Genomic DNA, 5,915 nt, shown 5'->3' on the forward strand with positions numbered 1-5,915 from the left:
GTCGGCATTGTAATGAGACGGGCCACACACACACTGAGAAACACAAACAAGAGGGGATGCTGGGATCTTTTCTCAAACGCACTTCCCTCCCACTCCCGCAGCAAATGACACAGTCTAAACTGTCGCCTGACGAACTTAATATGCTCCTCAGGTTTTGTCAGTCGGACCAAACTGTAAACTGCTTTCTGGTTGCCGCGGCGCCTAGCGACAATGGAACATAGTGGTGTGAGAAGCAGCGTGACCGCTGTGCGTGAATTCCCTGTAAACCAGCGGCAGCTACTCCTTCCCACAGGATGGGTGGTTTCCAACGCCTCTTCCTGGTTCAGGTTACCACCGGGAATTGTATGACCTTGAACCCGCTCGTCTCCCCCCCGCCCCCCACGTTCCTTTAAGACTTATTGCAACCTGGGGCTTTAAGCGTTATTCATGGATTCACACAGTCGGCCTCAGTGTCAAAAGAAAACACTGATGTCAGTAGAATGTTGTGCACCGAGCCTGTAGCTGCTGAACAGAAGAGGCAGAGTGAGCTTTTAGGAGATGTGGAGGTAAAGTATGAGCCTTTTTATGATCTGTGTCCTGCACAATGTACCTGTGATACATACATATATATGTATATATGTATATATTTATGTATACGTAAAGATGGTAAGATCCCTTTAATGTTGTAAATCTATATTTGACTGACCTGCATTTAACTCCACCCATCGTCCTACCTCTTTTAGACAAACAAACATAACCACACCATGATGCTGCCACCGCCATGTTTTAAGCTGGCGATTGTGCTTGTTCAGGTTGTTAGTTTTCCCACTCACATGGGGTGTTGCATGTGAGCCAAAAAGCTCTGTTTTGGTCCGATCTGACGGTTTGCTCTGACTCTTACGTGGCTTGTGGCCAACTGCAAATTGAACTTTTAAAGGGGCGGTGTTACGCATTTTCTAGCCACAAGGTGCCATTTTAAAGTACAATCGAGTAACTATTGCCTTCAGCTTTTATAAAAAATGCTGTGAATATCAGACATGACTTGAAAGACATTTGACTTTGCAATTTGACGCCGTGAAATTGGAACTATGTCTCTTTAAGAAGCTCCTGCTTTTTCCGACACTCCACCTTCGGGACTTCATCACAACAATGCGTTTCCATTGTGTTGTGACAAGAAGCTCTGAGGAGGAGCTCTGTGGAAATAGGCAGTGCTTTGTGAGCGCAAGCACTTGGGGAAACCCTGAATGGTTGCCACGGGAGATTCAAGGATTTCTCAAACACACAAGGCAACACTCCAGCTATGCTTGTAGTGAGATAATGACATTAAAACATGGTATTAAGCTGAAAAAACAGGACAAAAAGTTGATTTTACATAACATTCCCCCTTTAAAGAATTCTTTTTTACTTCACAGCCTTGTCAGTCTTTCATAAAGGCCATCTAATAATCATCCTATTGACAGATTCTCCCACCTGAGAGCTGACCAATAGCTTGCCCAGTGTGTGGGTTCAGGAGGACGGCCATGTTTTTGGTGGGTTTTGTAGCTGCTCTAAACTTTCCATTTTTGTACACAAGATGTTGAAAGCCTTGAATCCTATAACATAACTCAGCTTTAAACTCTCTACCTGATCTTTCTGCTCTTTTCCTCAGTCTTCATGATTCCACTAATATACTAACGTTCTCTATTGAAAAATAAAAAGGAGGCTTTCACAGAGCAACTTGATTTATACTGAGATCTAATTACACACAGTTGGACTCCTGGAGACTTCTGAAGGCCAATTGGTTTCTCAGGATTATAATTTTGGGGTAAAAGAATAAAACGGCTAAGTACTCATGCTCATGTTTTTGGTATATATCATTTTTTTGGTGTGTGTGTGGATAAAGACATTACGAGAAAGCAGGGCCGTGCAGAGGCCAAAAAAGAAACAAAAAACAAATAACTTTAGTACATGTTTTTATGTGTCAGAAGAGTGCTTAGGAAATAATAATATAAAAAAAAAAACAAAAAAAAAAACATTGACCAAAAGGGCACTTGGGGGCAAGGAGCAAAAGGGGCAGGTGCTCAAGCACCCCTAGCCCCTCCCCTCTGCACGTGCCTGCTAGAAAGGAAGTCTTGGTTATAAGGAGCTCAGAGAAAGGAAAAAACAAAGTCTACGCATCATGAAGCTGATGTGTACCTCAACATTGATTTATTATCATTTACATGTGTTAAAGAAAATTGGGTGGATGGTCCAGTTAAGCTAGCCAAAGGGCTCACATCCTCATTAATCTGTCTCTGTTTGTAGCTAAGCAGTGTAACCCCTTTGTCCTTTAGCCTTTTAATTGCTTATTGATTAGCATGTCCCACTGTGACAAAAGGAAGAAAAACCTGGATGCGATGCAAACTAAGGGATGCAACGCATGGCAGAGCAGGAAGCGGCCTCAGAGCTGAACTAAACTCTGCCATGAGCGCAACCTGCTTTATAGCTCCGGTTTCTAAAGCGAGATTCTTTTTTTTTTTTTTTTTTTTCCGCTTTTAGAGAGCTCTCAATTAAAGACAGAGAAAGTGACGCGCCCCTGCTGAAAAAGTCAACTTTTGGTCGTTAACGTGTGGCATCGAGTTCATCGCTGAAACAGGAGGGAAAACATCATGTGCACGGTGACGGAAGTTTGAGGTTTCGGCTTTTATCGCCACCCAAATCTGCTTGATCTGTTTGGGGTTTCCTGTGTAAGTCACCATCATGTGCCCTAAAGAAAGGACTGCGCGCACAAACGCTCACAGACGCAAAGAGCTAAAACCCAGTTTGGCTTTATTCTAAGTAAAGCCTTAAAGTGTAAGTAAACGCCATTATCTGAGTATTTGCTGCATGTTCAGCTGGCTTCTAATTGGGGGGGGGGGGAGGAAATCAAAGGTTGTGTTGGAATGTTTTCTTTAGATAAAACAAGTATAATGGCAGATTTTATCATGTGCTCATAATGACAATTTAAAAAAATTATAAATACATTTTAAAAAAGCAAGCCAAACGTTAATAATAAATACAGTTTTTTTTTTTGTTTTTGTTTTTTTTTTTTCTCCCCCAGCTTTAAACTGACACAAACGCATTCAAGAAAAAATGTCGGCCTTTCAGTCACCAGTTTCAGTCTCTAAACTGGGACTTCTTGACACATTGTCACTGTGAGTCATCGCACAACGGCACGCAAATGGGAAATGATACGGCATATACTGATCGCCCGGGATCACATGTTGCTCATCTGTGACTGCTGCCGCATTTCCCGGAGCCACAAATACAGCAGCGGCTGCTCAGACGCCGACGGAAACAGCCGATGAGGGCCAGCAGCCCCGCAATCCTCAACTGGCTCCCGGTGATCCGCTGCAAACCTGCTGAAGAGCCCACCTAGATGAGGCGGAGAAGGGAAACTCCTTCCCTTCGCCTCGCTCCGTGTGGAAGCGAGAGCTCAGAGGGGAAAATCTTGTGCCGCCATTGTTCGCTCTCAAAAAAAAAAAAAATGTTTAAATGCTGCAGGGATGAGTGTCAGCACAGAATTCATTTTTACAGCAAGATTCCGATTGACAATTTTTTTTTTTTTTTTACACAGTTTTAAAGAGATATGCATTTCTACAGGAAATAAAAGCAAATCTGTATCAATCATCAAAGACACAAAACTATATGGTTGAAAACGATTTTAAGGAGATCAATCAGGATTTTTTTGTTTTTGCATTATATAATAATAATAATAATAATAATAATAATAATAATAATAATAATAATAAAAACACAGATTTTGGAAGATAATTTGTCAGATTAAGTCCAGACACCTTTCAACTACAGATGCCCCCAAGTTAATTCACAAAAACACCAACTTAGCTATTTCCTGTTGTCTCTGCCACTGGCAGTGCGGTTTTATGTCTGCTCGTTGGAGGAAAGAGGAAGTGTGTGTTCTTGTGTATTACACTCGATATGTTATTTTCTCCACTTTGTTGCAAAACCTCATCTGCAGAAAGGTCGTTGGGTGTTTTCAAATCTGACTAAGATTTAAATATGTAAAAAAAAAAAAAAAAAAAAAAGAAGAAAGAAGCGACTACAGGAGAAATAAAAATGTAGCCGTGTCACTGATTGGGATCTTTGATGTGCTACATCTAGAAGCGTATCTGAAATGTCTATTCAAGAGATTGAAAGAAATAAACATTAGAACAGCTAACACAGTTCTTAAAGACTGTATGGTAAGTAGATTACACAGAGACTGGTAATGGGGGTGGGTGCTGGGGTGCCAGACAAAGTGGCATCCATCAAGTCAAAATATTAAAAGAAAAAGACAAAAATATTGATCAACATATTTCTTAACCCTTCACACATAACATGTCATTATTTCCCTGTTCCTGCCATGTTTCTTGCTTCTCCTCTGATCTACAGCTCTCCAGTTTTTGGGTGTGTGCCTGTTCTTGTTCAAGTCATGGGTTTATACTAAAGTTGTGGTGTTTTATTAAAATATTGTTGAATTTTTATTAATCTCTCTACTTTCTGCTACTCTGTAGCTGGTTCGCCACAACATAGCCTGCCACAAATGTTAGCTAGTCACCGATGATGGCGGATAAGTTTTCCTAGAATGGAAAGCTGTTGGATTGTCATCACTGAGCCCCTCCTCCTGGCTCCGATTGGTTGTTTCTGGTCATGAGCGGTACATGTCTTCAGACAGTAACAGTAGATCAAGGAGGCGGTGGAGGAGATTGATCTTTTCACAGATTATCTGTCTCAAACTGTCACAAGGTGGTTATAGTTTTAAGAAATATGTAAAAGTACCATACTGCAGCTTTAAGAAAGCTGAGCAGGGGTGTATCCAGGATTTTCTTTAAAGAGGGTTTTTTGTGGGATGCCACAAAAACAAGCACAGCTGGAATACAATGAGTGATTCAACATGAAAGTCAAGGACTGATATAAAAATAGTTCTAATTGAAACTATTTACCTTATTTCATAAACTATTATTCATTAAAAAATGTCATCCATATAAGACTTTCTCATCAGGGGGACGTTAGTGGGGTGACCTAATATGAGGTACCGTATTTTCCGCACTATAAGGCGCACCTAAAAACCTTCAAATTCCTCAAAAGCCGACAGTGCGCCTTATAATCCGGTGCGCCTTATATATGGACCAATATTGAGCCACAACAGGTCTAGCAACTACGGTAAGCAGCCACCAACTTCATTTTCCCCCGTAGAAGAAGAAGCGTGTGGTGCATGCTGGGATAGTTGTCAAACCGCTGGTTTGTTAATAAAGTTTGATAATACATTTAAAGCCAGGGGGGGCGGAGGGGCGGGGGAAGAGAGACAGAGACTGCGGCGGCWGCGTGTCGGTTGGTCTGTGTTACCCAGAAAGCAGTTGGGCACAATATCGCAACACAAACACCGTGAGTGAAACAATGACTGGGGCAGCCTATATAAAGCACTCGGGGACCATCTCTTTACAAATGTGGATGTGTAATAATAGAGTACCATGCGCCTTATATATGAAAAAAGTTTTAAAATAGGTCATTTATTGAAGGTGCGCCTTATATTGCGGAAAATACGGTAATCTATTTAGGAGGTAGTCTTATATATTTATCATCATCAGAATCATTACGTTCAGACACGTCACTGTCCTCTTCAGAGGCTGTAAGCATATCATTACAGTATAAAACATGCAAATGTTAGAGGTCACTACGGTACCTCTACTAAATAAATTCAATTCTGTAGCATATTGTCTTACATGTTTCAGAAATGTCCCACATCACACCTTTTAAAATTTAAACTGTTTATTTGTTTTGTTCTAAACTGATCAACTAACTACAAACTTCTGTTTTGGTGTTTTAAGTCTGTAATAATGTTATTTGGCTTGATTAACATGCAATAATTATCAGTACCTGAAACAAAATTCAATTCCACGTAAATCAAATCCTGAACATACAAATAATCGAATCACTCG

The 5,915-nt window shown here is 40.8% G+C and overlaps 1 long non-coding RNA gene across 2 annotated transcripts; it reads left to right on the forward strand.

Moving 5' to 3' along the window:
* The first annotated feature begins 255 nt into the window (after positions 1–255).
* Positions 256–3,600, forward strand: LOC103481986 (uncharacterized). 2 transcript variants are annotated; one of them, XR_536373.1, is made up of 5 exons: positions 256–545; positions 1,440–1,508; positions 1,628–1,783; positions 2,497–2,790; positions 3,038–3,600. It is a non-coding gene; the product is annotated as an uncharacterized LOC103481986 (long non-coding RNA). The 2 variants fall into 2 exon arrangements; XR_536374.1 differs by lacking the exons at positions 1,440–1,508; positions 1,628–1,783.
* Positions 3,601–5,915: the final 2,315 nt, after the last annotated feature.

Source organism: Poecilia reticulata, linkage group LG19, assembly GCF_000633615.1.
Source record: "Poecilia reticulata strain Guanapo linkage group LG19, Guppy_female_1.0+MT, whole genome shotgun sequence".
In the NCBI taxonomy this organism is placed as follows: Eukaryota; Metazoa; Chordata; class Actinopteri; order Cyprinodontiformes; family Poeciliidae; genus Poecilia; species Poecilia reticulata.